Raw genomic sequence first — 23,720 nt, forward strand, 5'->3', positions numbered from 1 at the left:
CAGCCTTTTCCATCATGTGTAATTAATTCCATGCCATTACCTTTCAAAAAAAAGTTGTACACTAGAAACTAAAGTAATACTGTAAATCAACTATATTTCAATACAAAAAATAAAAATAAAAATGAGAAAAGTTTTAAAAGATTGTTACACGCATTTTTCTCCTCAATGCATTGCATATTTTCTTTACTGTATTAATTATATTCGAAGTCTGAAAGCATATTTTATCAAATAGAAGCCTAATTTGTTTGTGGCACATAAAATCAGTTTTATTACCTTAACATCAATGTCAGATATTGTATGTAATTTAATACTATAAAGTTGTGAGTTTGGTCATATCAGCCACAATTTCATCACTTTACAGTCTTCAATAAACACATAGGTTAGAAAATTTAAAAATTCATGAAAAATCATTGTATGTTAATGTTTTTTTTTCTGTGTTTGCTGAAGTGACCACATATTTTTCTTTCTCGCTTGGTATTGTGGCTCAGTAGATTTTATAAATGTACAATCATTCTTGTAATGTGGTTATTCCTTATTTGGTAATTTTTAAAATGTAATCTTCATTTTCACATGCCTGAAAATATCTTTATTATCCCTATCATTTTATAATGGCTTATTTTTTACACAGTAGATTCACAGTTATTTGACCTAGAATGTTTATATATTCTATTCTTTTTTTTCTCCTACTAGAATGTAATATGTTGCATGACAGCAGGGATTTCTGTCTCTTGTTCATAGCTCTCTCCAGAGCATGAATACCAGTGTCAGGCCAACAGTAGGAAATTGATAAATATTTGAATATTAGATAAATGAAACCGATTGTTGTTCATCCATCTGCTGCAGTGTACTTGCAATTTCTTTGAAAATAATCTGTTTTCTCGCAAGTAGTTTTTTTAAGGTTTTCTTCTTTTATATGTGTTTTTTCCTTCAGTGTTTCCACAGTGTTGTTGGTGTGAATTTATATTTATATTTGTCCCACACTTGAAATTCATTTCTCTGATTTTTAATTCTGCTAAACTCTTGGTAATTATCTCTTTAAACATTGTTAACTCTGACATTTCTTACATTCTCTGGAACTCTTATTTAAGAATGCAGGCACAGCCCAGTCTCTCTTCTGTTCCTCTTACCTTTTCTTTAATATATTTTATATCTTTAGTTCTCTGTAATAAATTCTGAGTTAATTACTAAATATTATATTTCAATTCACTAATTACCTCTTCACAGGGAAAAAGAATTAAATTTTTCATGCTTATCAGTCCTTCCTTCATATCTAATTATGTCAGTTTCACCATTTATTTTTATGGTCTTCTTTGTCAATCTGAGTTTGCTAATTATGCTTATTTTAAATCTTTCTCAGATTGTTCCCTGCAAATGAAATTCATCTCAAGTAAATTCATGTCTCAAGTGTTGATTTTTGTAGGATATGTTTGTAGCACTTTGTTCTTTCATGTGTTTTAAAATTTTGGTTCGCAGATTAATTTTGAGTGGGAAATGTTTTTATTCTGTATTGCTATTGTTATTATTATTTATTTTCTCTCTTCCTTCTTTTTAAAAATTTTATTGAAGTACAGTTGATTTACTCTTTCCTTCTTGATAGCCATTTTGCATTCTTCTACCTGATAATTCCCCAATCTAGAATGAAGTCTTATATATTTAGAGTTATTACAAATCATCAGTCATCATGAAATTAGTAGGAGTTGGCTAAATTTGTCTTTCAAGTATGTGTTTTGCCTTTCCCTGCTGGCCTTAGCTTATCTTGTATCCACAGTTTCTGATAAAATCAAAGCCCTATATTGGTAGTCATGTTATTTTTTCACCATCAAGCATGAGGCCTTCTACATACATTTGCCTAAATCAGTGAATCTGGCTGCAGTATGCTGTATTTTATGTACTCTTTAGTCTGTATGATCTTCTGGTCCCCAGGAGGTCTCTAGCTCAGAAACCTGCAGAGCTGTGCTTTCAGACCCATTCACTTCCTGTAGTTTCTACTTTATTTCTGGCTCATGGATACGTTAATCATGTTTTTAAGCACATAAATATCTTTGTAATTTTCTATGTTTATATTTCTTTTGATATTGTTTTGGTTTTTAGCAGACAATGTGCTAAAGTAGGAAATGACAGCTCTGCCTTGAGCATAAATGCTATGGCTGAGTTTACATTACCTTACATTTTTGAGTTAGAGACTCATTAAATATTCATAAGAAAAACTAAAATTTTCTGAACATTTACTTTATGTCTGACATACTCTAAGTATCGCAAAGGTAACAACTCAATACTTAAATCAACCTTATGAGGTAGATATTATCAGCCCCATTTTCCTGAAGAGAAAACTAAATGATACAGTAGTTTTAAGGAACTTTCCCAAAGTTATAAAATTTAAGTTGCAGAGGCAAGTTTAGAACTGAGACTCTGATTCCAGAGTCCATGCACCTAACCATTTTGCTAAACCAAGTATCAAATGCTTCGGTACATTTTTAAAATCTATGTTGTCATTAGGCAGGGAATAAGCATCAATTGTATTGTTTGGAAACTTTTATTTGTTCTGTATACTGTGACAAAATGGAATGCTTAACATATTCTCTATGACTGTTTACAACACAGCTTATGTCATCATCTCTAAGCCTCTCTAACAGTGGTTGAAAAAAAGAAAAAGCAATTTTGTTATATTCCTAGAGGAGAATAACCTCTTTCTATATAACTTCATCTCCTGATGCACATTACTTGTGGGATGGTTGACTATTAGCATGAACAAATTCCTCTTCCAGCTTTTTGAATCCATCTAAAGCATGCCTGAAGGTGAAGGTGAGTTATGCAGTATGTTCTGAAAGCATAAGACTTCGTATGACTGCATTTCTGACATACATGGGTTCGACAGCCTGAGAGTTCATGCATTATACATGGGAATACAGCCTCTAGTTCTAGTAACTACTTGCTAGGTGCACGACAGCTATAAACACATTGTCTATGACAGACTTTCATAACATTTATTATGAGTGGATTTCAAGGTAAGTGTCTAAGCCTGTATTTGGTCTATGAGCTTTCTAAGTCCTGCAGTTCATTCATTCAAGAAGAAGAATAATTATTGTAGTAATGTTATTAAGACTCCACTGTAACATTCCACATGTCTCAAAAAAAGAAAAGAATGAAGTCAGGAAAAATATATTCCAATTTTAGCTTTGTTTGTTAATTAACTATTGACCTTAGACATATAACTATGCATCTCTGAGGTCCATTTTTATTTGTAAATTACATTGTTTGTACATAAACTCATTCTAAAATACTAAAGTTTGTACATAAACTCATTCTAAAATACTAAAGTAATATTGTGATAAAAGTTCTATGTTCAAGGATAGCAGACATCAAAGAGTAGATTAAGGTTTTTTCCCCAGTTATAAAATTCAAAAGTCTTGCATATTTTATTTTAGATTATTTTATGGGAATATCAAACAAATATTCAAATCTATAATATGTAGTAATATATTCCTTTCTTCTTTGAACGTTGACTTATAGTCTCTAATTAAGTCTAAGCTATGTAAAGCTTACATGTGTACATATGAACATGTACATGCATATAATATATATAATGTATGCCTTAGTTTCTTGTTATATATAATGCCTTTTGATTTCAGTTGCTGTACACAGACATACAAACAAGCAGATACAAATTCTAAGAGAAAATAATATGTATAGCATATAAAATGTATACACCTATATGGATGGATGGATAGATAGATAAATAGGTATAGATGATAGATATATAGATATGGTATGTTTCTCTCATAGTAGCTTTAAAATAATCCCCATTTTTTTTCTGTTAATTACCCAAGAGTCCAGGAATACATAATATATTATAAATCTATTGAAGCAGTTTTAGAGGTACTAAATCCAAAAGTCAAGGCTTTGGCTTGAGGCAGGATTAAGGAATTTGCAGACAGAGGGCTTCAGAGTTGAATAAGAATTGTATCAGAATTGGGGATTAGGAAGTTTAGAAGAGGATGGGTTCATGTCAAGTGTTTTAAACTGTGGAGCACACTCTTTACTCCTTCTGAGTTAATAAATGAATGTATTAATTTCATTGGCTTCAAGGACAAAAGTTGATATTTTTCTTCCAAAGTCTATATTTATTATTTTTACCCTCATCATTTTCCATAATACTATTTCCTCTACAGCAGTATTCAATTGAGGTGCACCAAAAGGAATTCCACTGAAAAATCCTACGCAGTAGTACAATAAAATTTTTGTAGTTGGTAGGTTATAAATATGTTTTTAAAATATAATTTAATCCAAGTTTCAAAATAACCCCCGTAAGATATATATTTTTATTGTATTTCAAATGAGGAAATTAAGAATAGATTTTATTAAATGTAGTATAATTAGAGTTGAGAAAACCTAATATGTTATAGCTTTACTTATCTGAAAGTCTTATAAATTGCTTTCCTTGTGCTAGCTTTAGATATAGGAAAATTGAGCCTTTGGGAAATATAACATCATAGTCAAGTGCATACAGAACACACACACCATTCAATCATATGAACTTGCTATACAAAACAAACAGGTTGTTTATCTTTGTAGTTTACTATTTGAAAAAGAAGCATCAAATTCTTCCAAATTATTTTTCTAATAACAAACTATATAATTTGCACATGTTGTAATTTACTTTGCCTTCATTCTGAAAAGCAACACATTCATTTGCTTTTTATTTCTTTTGTTGGGTGAGTAGAGAGATGTCAGACAACTAACAATGATCATTTATTTGAGTTCTCCATAGCTGAGTTGTGATTATGTGGCAGAAAACAAAGGCAAGGACTTTCAGATTGTGCAGACACTACCAAATGACTTCAAGCATACTGAAAAATTAAGCCACAGAGGAAAGAGGCAGGAGTGTTAAGCAGACAGTGGCTAAAACAGACTCACACATTTGAGTTATTTCACCATTTACCCTGCAATGCACTGAAAGAAAGGTAGCCTTCTCAGTATATGGTGCTTACCTATCTGCTCTGTCTCTGTTTTCCTCTCTCTCTTAAAAATATTTCCGTTTTGTTAGCTTGGTGAAAGAGATACCCAATATAATTATAATGAAAATTTATACAAAAGCACATTGTAAAATGAAAAGCACTAGAAAATGCATGCACAATATTATAATTGATGGCATTGTTATTATTGGGAATGTTTTTAAAAAGAAGCATAAATTAGAATGTATGTACAGGGAGGCATTAGTAAGCCAGAAAACATTATGCAAATTTAACTATGATTTAATATATGTTAAATTTTATGAGATTATTTTAATCTAATTTCCCAAGTGCTTAATTAACTGAAATCTTTTGCTTTGGTGTCTTTAAATTTTAATTTAAAAAATTTCAACATGTAATACATGTTCATAATTTATAAATAAAAATAGTTCTACGAGCTTATAATAAAAAATTCCTGTCCCTTGCTCCAAATTTGCACAATATTTTATTCTGTTCCCTAAAGACAATTACTTTTACAACTTCTAGCTGTTTCTCCCAGCATTTATTTCTATACAGTCAGTAATATGCATCTTCACCTATTTCTTTTTTCTAATTAAAAAAAATCATCTGTTGATTTTGACTGTAAATGATGCTCCATTCATTTTGTCAAAGTCAAAATTACACCAGACAAAGTTAAACAGGCAAGGATGACTATTCAAGACTATTTCAACAGGGCAGAGAGACCAGAACTCATTCTGAACTCAACTTCTCTGAAAGAATGAGCTGGAGAATTTTTAAGAGCTGGGCTGGGGGTTCCTAGGCCATCTGTGTTTACTAATTGGTTTTATCCAAAGGAAAGTAAGAAGCTCCTATCTTCGTGACAGGGTTAGTTTTACAATTGGAGCAAAGCATCTGCAGAAGTTAGGCTTCTACCCTCCCATAGAGACTGTGAGCTGGGGATGCTATCTCCACTGACAATGGCATTTCAGAGAGATGGCTCCCAGGTCCCTGGCAAAGGTATTCCTGTGCTGTGAAACAGGCAAGAAGTTTTGAAAAAGGTTTACAACATCTCAATGTGCAGAGAAGGAATTCACAATTACAAGTTTTCTAAAGAAATGCTCTACGTAACAGGAGGTCATGGCCTAGAGTCAGGAGGAAGCCTGTCTGAAGTTTAGTCAGGCTGAGAGAATCATTAAGGTCACCTTGGTCCACTTATCAACTTACATCACAACTTCTGTTTTAATCTACATAAATGTAAACATAATCAAATTAACTAGGATAGAATTTTAATTTTATTAAGTGTAAGGATTATATTGCATTTTGAATTTTCTTCTTCAGAGAAGATTATTACTCTGTGCTTATATAGTGGTAATAAAAATAGCTGGCATTTATTAAGGCAGGTCGTATGCTGTAGGTTTATACCTCATTTATAATCATCAAAAATAAGATATGTGTTCAGGAATTACTCTAACTTGTATAATTGAGGAAACTAAAGCTGAGAGGATTTAAACAATTTGAAATGAATCATAAAACTCACTGTACATTGTCACAAAATATCTTGCTCTTCTCCAAATCTATAATGCCCCTTTACTTCCCTTTGCTTTTTAATATGCTGTGGCTTCTATAAAACATTCATCTCCTTGGTTGTGAAGTACTATTGTTATGTCTACTTTATGACCAAGTGAAGATATTTGTCCTAACATTTCCACACTCCTCTTATCAAGAGAACTTCAGCCTATTCATCCTTTTGCTTCCATAACACTCTTCACACAACTCTTATAGAGCCCACATTGCTTCATGGTGTGCATGGCCGTTCTCTCCCAGAGGAGAGAAAGTTCTTTGAACACATAGAATTTATGTCATTTATTGCTATATCTTAAGGCTTAAGATTACTGAGCACGTATTATAATGTATATTAATATTAGTGGACTAAGGGTAGATATGCTTCTGCACAAAGTTCTTATTCAAATGGCCACTTCTGCTTGAGGTAGTACAATAAAAACAGACTAATGACTCTCAACTGGACTGAGAAAGTACGTGCTCCTTTCACATTAGACAATAAACCAGGGGCTTAATAGTCAATACAATTGAGGTAGATGATTCTTAAGTTGTTGCCTTATATACATTTAGTAATATAGCCCTTTCAGTTTAATTGAATGTTTTCTGAATTTTTGCCGCTAGTCTGGAAAAAAATAGAAACCCACAATGATTATTTTTCAAGAGTATCTTGTTAATGTGATTCTTGTAGGAAACAGATTGTGCTCTATATCATTATTGTTTTTAAATTCTATGGCATTTAATTAGCCAAACATATTGTTGAATTTGTAGTGATTTGAATTATTTTCTAAAATCCACTGCTTCCAAAAGATACTGCTACAATAACGTGATGCAATGACATGACTTTAATCTAAATCAAATAGCAAAACATGAAATTAAATTCATTTACATTGACAAAATTGTAATTTCAACTCTGCCTCTTTTCATTTTGGTTTCATTTTTGTTTTTATTTCTAATTTTCAGTTATGGAGTTTTTTTTTCTTGTTTGAATTCTGTACTTTTTAATGCCCACTAACTGTCATCGTACTTCACTACACTCTCCTTTTTGTTGTCACTATTGTTATTAAATTCACATAAGTGAAGGGAAATGTTTATTTTTACTTTTGTTTGAAGTTGTGTTTTACTAGTTATGAAAGGTTAGCAGATGTTTGGTCCTGTCTAAAACCTCCAGAAAACACTTGGTTCATGCCAAAAGGCCCTGGGTATTTGGTCCTGTCCAAACCATATGGCACGGACCAAACATGTTCACGGACATCTTGCATAGAACCAGATTTCAAGGTCCTTTTGGAGTGGACCAGATGTCTTATGGATGTTTCAGCCAGGACCAAATGTGCTGTAAGTGTGATGATATAGTGTAGAAAACACAAATTCTGCCACTTACTAGCCAAGTGAGCAAGTTACTTAACTGCATTTCTTTTATTAGTAAAATATACCTAACTCATAGTTTTGCTGTGAACAATGAATGAACTAAAAGATTTGGAGCACTGAACAGCAGGGTCTGGCACATAGTAAGCACTGCAGAGATATTTGCTAATGATTTTACTACAGTACCCCTCCATATTGACAAACTGCATGTAAATGAGTACCTCCATCTATAAATTCTTCCACTCTTCATTTTAAAAAGTTTTATCATGTAAATTCTAGAATATTTTAAATAAGATAAGCAAAAGGTAATTAAAATGTGCCACCTGTATATTGTGAAAAATATATTCTCTATTTTTTGCCTATTAGTCTACTTTGTAGAGAAGCATATATTGGCCATAAATTAATCATTTCTAGATAACTAAAACAAACTTAGAAAGATAATGACAAAGTAGTGGAATATGGGATATGTCAAATGATATTCATAGAGTACAGCATAAATTCCTGAGGTTCTTTATTTTATTACTCAATTAAACAAAGTGGTTTCCCTTTTAGTTAATGCATTTACATTTCTACAAAGGAAGGTTAAATATTTTATATTAGTGGCTAAAAGTTTGAAAATATTGTATTGATTTTCTAATCCCACCATTATTAATATATTATATAAAAATGCCAGATAGGTGTTATATATATATATTTTTTAAGCCATTAATTTTCCTTAGCTAAATGTTTTCTGCTTCATAATATACAGTGAAACAAATCTTGAAGGAGAGAAACCAAATCATTTTCCTGGTGCTTCTCAAAGAGTTATTTGTTTAACAGAAGTATTCTGGTAACAACATATTTATAAAAAATTTACTTGTTACTGGAAATAATTTACTTCTGTATTAATTCAATTGTTTAGGTACTTCAACTGTGTAATTTTGCTTTCAAATATATTTTTACCAACATGAAATATTTCTACATAATTTTAACAACTGCTCTTAATTTTCATATCACCAGATATTTCTAAATTGGAGTGTATGATAATTGAAAACTTGGTTATCAAAGCAAAGAAGTGAGATACAAAACACGTACAATGTTTTAATCCCTAAATTACCAATGAGAAGTAGTTAGAATTTTTGACATAGAGAGAACTATAGACACTGCCAGAAATAAGTACTATTATTGTCTTTTCACCAAAATGGTTAGTTGTTAACAGCAACAACAGAAAAAGATCCTAAACTAAATACAAAGTTTTAAAAATTAATATTTTATGTTATTTGAAAAATTCCCTCTGAAAAGCACAGTATTAGATACATATAATAAAAAGTAAGTGAATTAGCTAAAAAATATAAATTTCTACTCATAATGTGAGCTGTAAACTGACTAAATATTTAATTATTTTAAATTGTGTTTTTGAGCATTTTAGCCTGAAACCTATTATTCAGTTTGACACTAGTGTTTATATGAGTTATTTTTGCTTTGCGGTGAATCAACGGGATTCTCTTCCTTTTACAGTTAAAAGAAATCCAGCTGCCAGAAAACTTCAACAAAGATGTAACAACATTGCCCAACTACCATTGCGTTTTAGGATCCTGCTAGTTGTAGATGTGGGGAAAGCTGGTACATTTTGTGAGCTAGTAAATAATAAATAAAAGTTAAAATCTTCCGAAGAGTGAATCGATTTCATATTATTGACCAATTATTTCTTCTCTGATAACCAAGGCATCATTTAAATTTTAAGAATGCATTCCTGGTAGTGAGTCCCTCTTGTGTTATGACAACCCTAGGGGTGCGGTCATTCTGGGTGGGCAGAAAGGAAATACAGGGAAACCAGAGATCAGAGAAAGAGACAATTAAGACAGGAGGGCCTTAGAAGTTTCAATAATTATTTGAAAACTGTTGGATTTGAAGTTTAATGTTGTTTATCTTTAAATTAAAACACACTCTCATTGACGTATATTTCAGACTTTTTTTTTTTTCACTAAAGAAGTGAGAATTACATCATTACTTTACAAGGGTATGTAAGACTTTAACTATCCTAAGTAATGTGGTATTCTCATTTTGATTGGAAAGTCACAGCTAAATCCTAATACACTCTTAACAGACAAAACAAGGCTAGATGTTAAGGGACATGGTTTGGAGTAGGTTATTTGGAACTTGGCTTGAGGTATTTTCTTCAAAACTCTTCTTCCTCCATTAGTTTTCCTCTTTTGTCTGTTCAATCACCCCTTTGCTAATGTTATCAAAAGGCGAACCCCTTCAGATACAGGTGGAACATAGATGGTGTCATTGAAATGGCTTTGTTACATAATCTGTAATTTACAGATGAGTGATAGAAAAAAAGCTTCTTTCCAGTAATTTGAACTTTATGCCAATATTTTGTGCCATCAAATTCCCTGCAGAAGAAATAATCTTTGATAAGACTTGTTGAATGAATCGATCAGATGGCCAGTAGAATTAAGATGCCAAATATTTATCTCTAAGTATGCCACCTTTTTATAAATCCCTTTACAAGTAACTTTAGTGTCCCAAAACATTCACCTGGAAAAGCACTGTCAAAAGTTATTTCCAAAGATGTCTAATAGTTTGAGGAAAGTTATTTTAGTTTCAGCATTTATGACTTTCAGTCACTTGAAACATGATAAGTAACCATAAAATATTGTACTTGGAAACAAAAGGAGACAAAAATATATATACAACAGGTCAAACATCTCTGCTATATCCGAAGTCATTTTCCGCATATGTTGGCTTGACTTTCTTAAAATATCTCAGAATCCCATAACTAGATGAGACATATCTTACTTTTTCCTTTTCATCTTGAATTCTTTCAGAGTAAATGGAATGCTGTACACTCTGCAGAGTGTTCAGTGCAGAGTCATAATCAGCCAGGGCCACTTGAGAGACAATTTTCTAACACAGCTGCTGAGTGATTTCAACGAGATCTGTGTGAATTAGGTGTGATGTTTATTTCAACTCTAAACAATATGTGGTGTTATGTGGTCATTCATTATCTTTGTAAATATTTTGAGGAACAGTCCACTTCCAGTTGAATATAAAGTCTATTGAAATAATGTATAATATGAATATATATCAGTCTGAATTAAAAAAACAGTGTATTTCATATTATCTGGATTAAAAATATCTGCAAATGGATAGGCTGGGGAATTATGTCAATGAGACAAACTTCCATAGTATTGTGATAATTTTCACAATTGGAATCAAAAGCTTGTCCAGCATTGATTGCCCACAAAACATTTTTCTAGAAATACAACTGTGTGTGACCATGGAGATCCCTGCCTTTTGGAGTAGTAAAAATAATATATCATAATCTGTATTTGAAAGGTGTATTTTATTTATATTTTATTTTTCAGAATTGCTTTGATACTTGTGCTAAGGTAACATAGCTGCACAGGACACAGCTGGGAAAACTAGACTTCAGGGAAATGAATTAATTCTATGGTCATTTTTCAATTTTGTGAAAAGAATAAACCCTTTTTGCTTTGTTTTGTTTTTACTTTTTCTATGCCAATTGATATTATTAAACATTTAATGCTAATTATTGAAATGTACGTTGAAATTTCATGTTTTGAATGTCCCAGTTTTATACCAAAATGGCAAAATGATGCATATTATCATGGTGTTTAAATAAGACTGACAGATAAGATTGAATAAGACCTATTTAAAATAAGAATCACAGGTATACATATAGACACTGCACCATTTTCTAGTTGTTAGCAATTCCTGATAACCTTAGTAAGACCTTGATTTGATTCCCGGAAATTAATGTGTCCTCTTGGCAGGCTCTGGCATCCCTGGTGAGACTTTAGAGAAGGTGCAATGACACATTTGCTAACATCAGAAATAAAAACACCTCATAAAAGTTAGAGATAGTTAAGACCATGGTTAAGGAGCCGGTCAGAAAATTTTTTCATGATTTTGTGTAATCAGTAATTTGCCATCAACACATTATACATTTATGAAGAGATGTGCATTATAGTAATTTCAAAATCTTTTCCTATCTTTACTAAAAATGAATTTTAAAAAGCTACAGTCATAATCAGAAAAAAGTTACACTATTTAAAATAATAATTTTAAACGGATATTATATGACTTAAACACACATAATTTTGAAAAAAATCCTTGCCATATCATCCACACAAGTGTTTTTATCTCTATATAACTGAAGGAAATATTTATAAGGGTTTTCAACATTGGTGCGTCCAAGTTTCTAGAGTTAATGTGCTAACAACAGCCCCAAACAATAAGATAATCACGTGTGAAATGGTAGACTGTCCTGTGCAACTACACAGAAAAGTCCTTTTGATAAAATAGGTAGTTCTCTGATGTGTTTCCTATAATCAGATTGATGTGTGAAAATTGAAAGTCCTTTTCTATTATAGTTAAGAAAATAATAACAACAACAGCAGCAGCAGCAAAATGTACCTATTAATATAAGAATTCACTCAAATGCCAGGAGATAGGCTGAGAGCTTACCTTTATGTGAATTTTACTATTTAATTCTTTCAATAATTCCATGGGGTAGGTAACATTTTTAGTTTCATCTTGCACAAAATGAAGGTAAGGCATAGAAACATTAGGTATGTAGCCCAGAGCTAGAAAGTAAAGTTCAACATATAAAAAAATAAATAAATAAGTGTGTTTTCCCAGATATTATACACATGCAAGTGCATACGTATGCACTCACACATATATATATGAGTATTATATATAATCAGACACACATATGAGTATGTATTATCCATAATAAACATACCAAGAAATTGTAAGAGTGGTCATTTATGATAAGGGAAACTGAAGAGCAGGAATGGGAGAAACATTATACATTTTTTGTATTAATTAAAATTGCTAGCAAGTAAATTCAAATATATCCAATTATTTTCACATATGTGTGGGTATTATAAGACTCTGATAACATTGTTTCTTGATAATATATACATTAAATATTATACTTAGAATAGCTAATGCTATATTAACATAAAGCATATAATGTGTGTGTGTGTGTGTGTGTTTGAGAGAGAGAGAGAGAAAGAGACACTACCTTACTAAGGGACTTGAGGATTACATGTGTTATTGGCTATAAAGAACCTAGAACTGAGTGTCATAAACAATAAGCACTAAATAAACATTAGCTATTATTGTTATTATACAGATAGTAGAAATCTACTTGTGTCTTCATATTTAGATACATATTCTGTCTGCGTTCTCCTCATTTACACTTTTAGACTGTATTTAAGTAACTAGATTTGCCTTGAAAAAAATGTATTTTTTCCACCTTTGTTACTCTCTTTAGCATTGGTATTGTTTAAATTCCTACTGAGTAACGAGTTAATTCACTTGAAAATTCTAGTACTCTTGGCCATTTTAACTGAAGTTGGTCTTTACTGGTAGTTTTGCAGCCTATACAGACAGGCAGGAATCGTTTTAAGAGAGTAACCACAAAATGGCAGTGTTCTCAGAGGACCATTTGACACCTGAGAGTAAGGTGCCATACACATTCCCACTGGACCTCCCCTGTTTAAAATGATCAAATTATTATTTCAAGATGTGATTCAAGTGGACAGTGATGCAGAGGAGAATATTTCATAAAAACATATAATCTTTTCCTGAAAAGTAATGAACTATAATGAGAAATAAATATTTGAGTCTGTTGGACTCAAAAATTAAGTATTTTATATTTGTATTGCTTTCAAAAAACACTCAAATTGATACATTCTTATATTGGACCCATATAGATTATAGAAATAAACTGATGAAGGCTAATGAAAGATAAAAATAAGAAAAAATGCCATTCACATATTTTAGGAAATTAAAGTTTGATTTATCATCTTTTCTTTATTTTCAATCTATGTTATAAGGCATTATTTCCAAATTTTATTTTAGCGGTAGAATTCTCCCTCTCCTCCCAACAAGAACACATTCAGAACTTATGATTTAAATAAAGGGTCCCCAGAAATTTGTCCAATGCCCCATTCCAAAGAAGTCCCCATTGTACTTCTGTACAGCTGTATAGAACAGAAGACCACTTTAAAAGCACTTCTCCATGGGAAACCTAGCCTGGCCAGTAAGTGATTAAACTTTTTTCTGGGGGTGGCAGGGATTGGTGAATGGGTGGGTATCTTCTGCTGCAAATGAACCATCCACAGTTTATATTTTTACTGCCTAGGCAGAACCATTAAGGCAAATATAAATACCCCTACAAAGATTTTAGTTATTCAAAAGATAACACTGAAGCTTGTGTGAATGTCATATCAATTTGCTCATGAGAATGCTTTTGAATGGTTTGTATAATGGTGTCTACTTGCATACGTTGTTTTATATAAATATCTGTAATTAATTTCCTTTAGTAGGGATAAGTTGTTAATGAGCAGTGCTTTCAAAAAGAAAGAAAGGGGAAAAAGTAGGAAAAAAAGAAAGGATTTTACAATTTCTTACTGATGGTGATGCCAGCCACAGTATGACTCAGGGCCAGATTAAAAGAAATGAAGAGATCTGGGTCATTTTCAAACAATTAGGGGAATACTGAGTGACATATAAGGTCAATTCAAGATTATTAGCCCTAGAAGCAAAAAGCCTACTTCAAATTAAGCTTTTTGTTTGTTTGTTTGTTTGGGTGGGTGGGTGGGTAGAGTGATATTGCAGCAGTCAATCTTTCTCTCTGGTCCATGCCCTCAGCTTTAAGTTGGGGGCACCTATGATTATATCAGAAGCAGATGTTTGTGATGATAATAATGTATGTGAAAATATTTGATGCTCCATTAAGGACTCTATAAACCTAAAAGGCTATTAGTGATGGAAACATACTAGAAATAATGTATCTGAACAAGCTTTTGGATTGTTCACATTCCTGAAAGTTGGTTCAATAAAGTTATTAATGACACATCCCAATTTTTATATTCTTACTTTAGCTTTGATAACATGTCAGTTGCCCCCTTAAACTACAATATTCTGTGAAGTATCCCTCATGACAATTGTTATCATGTATCTTCAGCTCCCTAGAAAACAAGCAGCCCGGTCATTTCTTGTTAAGTATGTTTTTGATTACCCAGCTTAGTCTCTGCCCCACTTATCAGAGATGATAAAGGCTCTTTTATAATGGGAAAAAAAGTGACCCAGTATCTCATTGTTTCTTGTTTTCCAAAATTTCACATGTCATTCATTAAAACCTTTCTTATTTTGACATTAATCAGTTTAAGAATAGAAACTTTTTTTAAATGAAACTTTTTAAGTCAAAAACACCCCAGAAAACCAGGAGAGGTAACTTCTAATACATGTTTAAAAATCTCATTGATATTAATAGAGAATCAGTAAGTGTCCTATTATATAAGCAGGAATTCACAAATGGAGCATCTAAATAAACTCATGTACAAGTACATGTCTAAATCATTATAGACATATATCCCTGTAGTTATTGTAAAGAACACACTCACTGAAAGAGCAATTATCCTGCCTTCACTTGAAAGACAGAATCTAAGTACACAAAGAACAGACTTGTCTGACAGGATGACACCCCTCTGAGGAATTAGCTGCTCTGGTCAGCCCACAATTTTCCTTCATAAAAAAGGGAAACATTTCTGTACAATTGCAAACACAACATGTTCTGTTTCTACTTGATACTGTGTCCACCCTCTCTACCATAAAACTTATTACTTTTCCATTATTTGTCCTTGGAGTAACAAACAGGTATTAGAGGTAGGTATGTCAAAGTGACTCTCAGACTGTATTTGTCTCAGCTACTTCTTGTCTCTCTGGGCTTTCTCACTAGTTTATCAACTATTACTATCTGCTAAATCTTTAAAGAGTAGACCAATTTTGCATACATGTACTACTATTAAATATAGACCAGAAGGCCTCTTTCTGGAATGTCCAGGAAAAGAATCCCCAGACTATAAATGAATAATGTCACAGTCTGATTTTTACTATCTGATACCTCCCCTACCAATATCTTACACTTTAAATCTGGCCACAATAACACTGGAGCTAAAGAAAACAGATATGGGACATATAAGGGACAGTAAACACTTAAAGATCTCAACCAATCTGACTATTCCTTATTGAAACTGTCCCATTACTCATTTAAAAACAGGACTATTAAAGGACTAAAGCCCACTGTACTGCCACCCTCTGCCACACATATTGGAGTGTTTCTTTGTGCTCAAAGATTGGAAGTTATTCTTGACTTTTCCTGGCTAATTACCAAAAGACACCTTAGAGGATTGCTTAGTCTCATAGGACACTGTTGACATTGGATTCTTAACTTTCCTGAACAGGCTAGGTCTATATTTGATCTGACAAAAACAGTAACACCTAAGTCCTTGCCCTGGACAGACTTAATAAAAGCTCTATCTGTAATATGAAAGACTCCCTTTGAAAACATCCTTATTCTGTATTTACCCATTGCCACGAATCTTTCTATTTGTACATAAAAAGATCAAATAAGACACCACTGTTTCTTGAATCTGGAGTGATGTCTACCCTCCTATTTTTGTACAATTGCAGCAACTTCCAAGTTAATGGAGACTTCTACCAACCTAAATCTTAAGATCGCCACATCAACTCTGAATAGCTGGAGTTTCAATAACCTCACTAGGAAATATATTATCATGTACTGTAACCACAAACAATCCAGTGAAACTGAAAATCAACCTTTGTATTCATACTTTCCAGTCAAAAAGATATCCTGGACTTCTAAGTCAATAGGAGATATAAAACTGAGACTGTTTCAAGTTTTTCCAGGAGAAGTCACCATCATGAAAGAAGAAGCTTTCCCAAAACCTCAGATCAAGCAGCAAACTTGTTGATAGCATAACTCTGCCCAAGACTTTGGAATAAGACCCACACATGATTCTGTCACTGATTCTGCATTATTTTTGTCATTTTTTGCTTGCTTTCTGAGAATGTTAGTTTCCTACTGAGTTGCCTTAAAAATTTTTAATGCCGAAGTGTGATTTTTAAATATTTATTCCACTAATCTTAATTCTCTGAGTAATTCAAGAAGATAAACAAAGTTTTTGTAAATCCATAAATATCAAAGTGCCCTTCTCTGCTGATCAAAGTGGTGACAAGAACCTACCTAATACCAACAATAGCAGGATTTTTGCTAAGAGGTACTGTTCAAGACTTGCTAGCAATTCTCCAGTTAATACTTGTTTTCTCTACTGTCTGTTGTTAGGTTTTCTCCAAATTTTTAAATGTTTCTAGCCCCTCACGATACATGACTGAAATGCAACTGCAAAGACAAAAGTCACAGGAAGCCACAACAGCAGTCACCTCCAGTGAGTCCTAGACTGCCACCAGCACTAGATCTGGAATTCTAAACAAACCAAAGTACAGTAAACTGATGGGACTCATCTCCCTGTTAACCAAGAGAGGTATCCACAGAGACCTTCACATTCCCTTGGCCTCTGCAGCTGCTTCTCCCCACCCTCTTGCACATGACCTTAACTCTTCCTCAAAGCTCTCAATAAAATCAAATTGCACAAACAATGGCTGCTAAATCACAAGAACAATTTAACCTCTTCCCCAAACCATTTTTTAGCAACTATTCCTGATACCAGCTGAAATTTTCCTGTCCTATAAAAGTCCCTCTTTCTAACTCAAGGTGGAACACTCCTTCAAAGTTCCAACATTGCAGCATTCTCAAAGAAGGCTTCTGTTTAGCAGTGCTATTGAATTCTTTCCACATATTAGTAACTCAGGAATTTATTCAGATTATTATTACATGTTTATATAGTTTTCAGTTCCATTTCTTCAACTCTTTATTATTACCAGTTATTGTTAAATGAGATATACTTTTCATGAGATCTTCTGTTTCCAGTAAATATCATTTTGTCAAAAACAATTTTATCTGTTTGCTTTACAGCACTACTTAAGCCTATCCATAAGGTCCCTAATGATTTTATTTATTTATATTTATTTACTTCAAAAGTGGCCTTGATATTCTTTCTTTTCTTCTTTTACTCTCCATGGAATTGCTGGGGTTCTGTATATTAAAAAGTATATAGCCTATCCTATTGGTCATGGTATATGCACTAAATCGGCAATCTCTATTTGAGGTCTTCCCAATAACAAGAAACACAAATCTGACAAACAAAAAATTGCATGGGAATAGGATTTTCTCCATTCTCCTATTTCTAAAAAAATGCAAGCATCCTATTTTTTATGATTCATTTATCAGCTGTATTGAGATATATATATATATAAAATACAGCACATATTTAATGTGTACAATTTGATGAGTTTGGATATATACATACACCTACAAAATCATCACTACAATTAAAGTAATAAACATATCCTATTTTTGATTCATTCTTATATATAGGGCACATGTACAAGTTGTTGAAACACTTCTAAAAGGGATTATACCAGAATCAAAGTAGAATAATTGTTCATGACCCTTTTTGAGAATGCGTTAAAAGCAATGGAAGCTCTTTTAAGAAATATGCATGTAAGCACTTTATAATTAAAAATTTACATGCATTTTTAGAGAGTTCACAGACTTCTTGCAGTCAGTTCACGTATGCCTAGGTATCCACAAGAACCTATTTAATTTTGCCTAGAAAAGTGCTCAAGTATTTGTCATGTACTGTGCTTCTGTTTTGCAGTTGACTTGTCAACCTTTTTTTTTTTTTTAAATCCTGGGTTGACAATAAATGAATAGTTTAAGCAAGTGACACCCAGGAAAGTGCCCTATGTGTGTTCACTTCAAATGACTCAATTAATATTGCAATGAATATTTATTGATTCTCTCCAGAATTCATGGAACTATCACATAATGGCTATTTGTTTTAGTGTTCTCTTGTGCACATTTGGGCAGAGATTGATGAAAGACTTTAGTTAATTTAAACAGAGAGCTTCTTTTATATAAACCCTTCCTGTAAAAATAGAAGTATGCCCATTTAGAAGTCCATATTAACTAACTAATTAAGTCAGATGACAAGTTTGAGATAATCTGATGGATGATATTTCCAATTTTGTTTTGTAGAAAAAGAAATATTTAAATAAGAGAAGAAAGCCACACTGAACCCTACTCATCTATCTTTGTCACTTTTTAATTACCTTTGTCTCACTGCTCTATTTTGACTATGTCTGTTATAAAAACGAGTACAAGAAAATGAATCTAGACAAAGGCATGATGGAGAATGACACATTGGCAGCTATCACTCTGTTTGTATGAAAGGCACTTAGATTCCCAGTTTAAATCTAAACTGTATACTTTTGTAATTCCCACTTGTCTGATTCAATAGTGAGAAGGCCAGTGTCTAAATGAACAAGAGCCTGGACAGACATCTAGGAGAAAATGACCATCTGGGTAGAGGAATTATCACACATATTTTAGTTCAGCATGAATTTTACATCAGTAATAATCAGTGCTAAAGAAGAAAGGCAAAACAAGTAGCATTTGGGCATTAGGAGACAGGATCTCTTATCTTAAACATTATCATCCTTATGGTGTGCAGTGACAGTGGTCATCAGGGTAAAAGGGCTCCTGCTAGTAAAAGAGCTCTTGGTAGATATACCATGAAACAAGTCTAGATCAGTATGGAAAAAGGGCAGATGCTACATAAAAGCTGGAAAAGTAGATATTGTATGCACACATGGTATATCCCCAGTCTCCCTAGTTTAAACACATCAGACACCTCAATTTCTTTTTCTGAGGGGTGAGGTGAATGGAATTTCATCAGTTGTAGGTAAATGTGCGAGTCAAAGATACATAGTTTACTGCAAAATATATATAGCATCAATGAAGAATAGTATAGCAGTTCTAATATAATGTTACATGATATGTTAAACAAAATACTTATTAACTGCTTATATATCATACACACATTTTATATAGGTATATGGCTATTAAAGAATGATTCTTGCCATTGAAAGAGTTACAATATGGTTGCAAAAAAAACTATAAATTTTTCCAATATGTTCACATTCATACTCTATACTACTCCTAAGAAATAATTGATGTATAAAAATTAACTTCAATATAAAAACAGTGAATGGTATAGTTGATACACCAAATCATGTTACTGCAGTAAGAGATACGTTTGGTAGAGTACTGAAGCAAAAAGAAATAAGTTCATATTAAAGTTTTGACCCATTAATTATTCAAATTTAAATTCTCTGGCTCTAACTTTTCTTGGGGTATAGCAATTCTACATAGGGCTATTCTGGAACTAAATAAAATTTTTAATATGGAAGGATATATATTCATTTCTTTTGCTTTGTAGGAAGGTGAATCTTGGTAACTAATAATTACATAAAATATCTAGATATATTACTTATCCTCTTCAAAGTATTTGTGCCTGTGATAACCAAAGGAATAATGGTGTAAAGGAGTCTTTCTTTGAGTTTTTATATATATTTTAGCAACTAACTCATTATTTCAGCATATATTTACTTTGCACCAATTACACATTAGGCAGTGTGCTAGACACAGGCTAAGAAGTATTTTTGTTGGTTTGTTTGTTTTGATTTTTAAAGATGGGTAGGAATCTAGTCTCCTGGAGACTGCAATCTAAGGATGGAAGCAGATATTAAGTAAATGCAAAAATATATCTTTAATTGAGTACTTTGGTCATGATTCTGCATCCAACCGTGATATAATAATGGGTACTAAACTTGTCCTCCCACTATAAACAACGAGAAAACTGTTTTCACATATTGGAAAGACACCACAGGATTTTGGTCCCTGAGAGTTGGGAAATAAACAGAGTGAGTCCAACTTTGCTCCATCTTATAGCCCAGGGATAGTCTTGAGAATAGAGAGGAGAGAGAGGGAAACCAAGCAGAGTCCAGGATTCTCTCTCTCACTGAAATGAGGAGACAGAGATCAAACTTCACGTGCTGAGTGTCTGGAGATTTTATCTTTAATGAATGATTGAATTAATAACTCACTATGGGTTTTCTGTTTACAAGAAGAAACAGAAAACTCTGCTATGTTTTTAAAAGAAGTAGGATTCATAGAAGCACAAAATACGAGACAAATTTTCAAGTGAGAGCAGGCGACCTTCAATCTTTTTGCACAGCATAAGTTCTGGAATTTTTTTAATCCTCTAGTTATTTTTCTCTGAAGATACCCTAGTTTGTTATATTTCTCTTAAAACCTGAAATTTCAGTGTAAAAGAGTGCTTTAGCTTTGTTTAATTAGGATAGGACACAGTAGTTTCCAGCTTATATGTTTTTCTGATTTTAAAAGGTAAGTACTCTTGAATTCAATTCCAGAACCTACCATGATTCACTCCAAAAGATCTTTCCTTTAAATGTTTCTAAATCAATATCAAATAATATAACAGAATCTTATAATATAATTTACAAATAATTACATAACATTAATATTCTACAGTTTGACACTAATTCGCTTCATCTGACAAAAGACATAAAAAAGTAAACAGGACTAGGTTCTGTTCTCAATGCATTCTGGAAGGGTGACAACAGAGTTATAACTGAATAATTATATTGATAATACCAGATAATTCTCAATAATTTAAATTATAAAGAAAAACAAAAAATGTATTATAAAAGTGGGAAATAACTGAAGGCCAATACTTAGACTTGTATTTTATGCATACAGTGTACAAATTGCAGCCAGCACTCAGATCACAATATTACCAGCACCCCAGAAGCTGCCCTCTTGTCATTTTTAAAAAGAGTACAAGGGGTGTTTCACCTGTTTTTTACTTTACATAAAAGAATTCACACGAAAAGTACTCTTTCGCACCAGATTATTTTTGTTCAAAATTTTATTGGAGAATCATTAATGACTTCGCATGTGAATATAGATCCTCCATTCTAAGTACTGTATAATCTGCCACTGTGTAAATATATCAACATTTCAACTATACATAAACATTTGGGTTATTTCCAGATTTGGGCTATTTCCAGATTTGGGCTACAAATAGTATGGTTATGAATACTATGTTTAATAAAATTTGGTGATGGCACCCAATTTTAAATAAACTGGTCAGAAAGTATTTTCTGAGAAGGTGTTACTGCAATAAAATTTATATCATATATCAGTTAGTATTGGTGCATAACAAATTATCTCAAAATGTAATTGCTTAAACAACCAATTTTTATGCAAAGGAACAGTTGGTAATTTGTTCTCTGCTTCATGGTATCTGAGATTTCAACTTAAAGACTCAAAGGTTGGCTATGGTTGGATGGCTGAGAGCTGTAATGGTTTAAAGGCTCAATCACTCACATTTATGATACCTGGGTTAGAATGACTTGAAGACCTCCACTGTTGACAATAATACATGAGTGGACTCTCTGTTTCTTGGCTTCCTCACAGCAAGGCAGTCTCAAAATAGTTGGACTTCTTACATGACAACTCAAGACCCAAACTTGAGTGTTATATAGCTTCACTTCTGGCACACTCTGTTGGTCAAACAAGCCCCTTGATTTGGGAGGCCAAGACATAGACTTATTTATACAAGGTATGCTTAAAAAAAAAAAAAAAAAAAAAAAAAAACCAGTGGGACCATATTTTAAAACCTCCAAAAGTCAGCCATGAGGAACTCATTAATTGACACAAAGGAAGAAATAAATCTAAAGTCTCAAAGTAGGAAACACGTTTTAACTTTGAGAAGGAGAAAAAAAATTCAAATTGCTTAAGTATAGGGAAAAATGAGTAGTAGGCAGAGACCATAATTTTTTAGAATATTTTAGGCCATTAAGTAGTCCATAAAGCATTCAGATTCTATTTTAAGTTCCAGGAAGTTATTGGAAAACATAGGGTAGAAACATTGTCTTATTTACATTTTAACAATATCATTTTTTTTGGCAGCCATAGAATTAATGAGTTGTAGGGTGGCAAGAGACCAAAAACCTTTTTAAATAATACAGGTACATGAGGATGTGGGATAGGATAGTGGCAGTAAACATGTAAACATGGAAAAGTGGATAGAAGGGTTTCATCATTTTTGGTTACCTCCTAATATTCATTCAACATTCCACTCTGGATTACCATTTTCCTTGAAATCTACTTGATCTATCTCTACCTACGTACCCTAACCCAGAATAATTTAAGAACTCCTGTGTTGGCTTAGGAATTTATACGTATAGTTGTGATTTATTTTTAATATTATATGAAAATTACCTATGTGTATATTTTCATACATTATGATCATTGAGATCAGGAATTTGGTCTTACCTGAATTTGTATCCCTGGGGTCAAGCACAGTATTTGGAACTGAGTGAAAATTTAGAAACTAAAAAAAAAAAAAAATTATATTCTTCCAAAATGCTTAAACATTTTAGTTGATTATAGTTGCAACTAATATTTTGATTGTGTACATAATTAATACATGTCACAAATAAGTTCTATGGTTATAAAATTTATACACTTTCTCTCTCTCTCACTCTCTCTCTCTCTATATATATATGTATGTACCTCCATAATATACTATATTTCTTGAAATAATCAATTCTCAACCTTCACATAATTCTTAATTACTTCTAAAATTATTGCCAAAATGTTTTTTGCAGTTTTAGCTAGTTGCTGTGCAACTGAGCATGTCATATAGTCATTTCAGAACATATAGAGAAGAAACAGTTTTTTAAAGTGATCAGTACCATTTAGAAACAATTATCTTGCAGTAACAACCCATTGGATCACTGATATTGTGTTGTCAAGAGAAATGCAGATCAAATTAAATGTTGATATGAAATGAAATTATGTCTCTGCAAGATGAGGTTTTTTTTTTTTTTTTTTTTTTGGTATGCAGGCCTCCCTCTGTTGTGGCCTCTCCCGTTGCGGAGCACAGGCTCCAGACGCGCAGGCGCAGCGGCCATGGCTCACGGGCCCAGCCGCTCCGCGGCACGTGGGATCCTCCCAGACCGGGGCGC

The sequence above is a fragment of the Physeter macrocephalus genome, chromosome 15 (assembly GCF_002837175.3).
Source record: "Physeter macrocephalus isolate SW-GA chromosome 15, ASM283717v5, whole genome shotgun sequence".
In the NCBI taxonomy this organism is placed as follows: Eukaryota; Metazoa; Chordata; class Mammalia; order Artiodactyla; family Physeteridae; genus Physeter; species Physeter macrocephalus.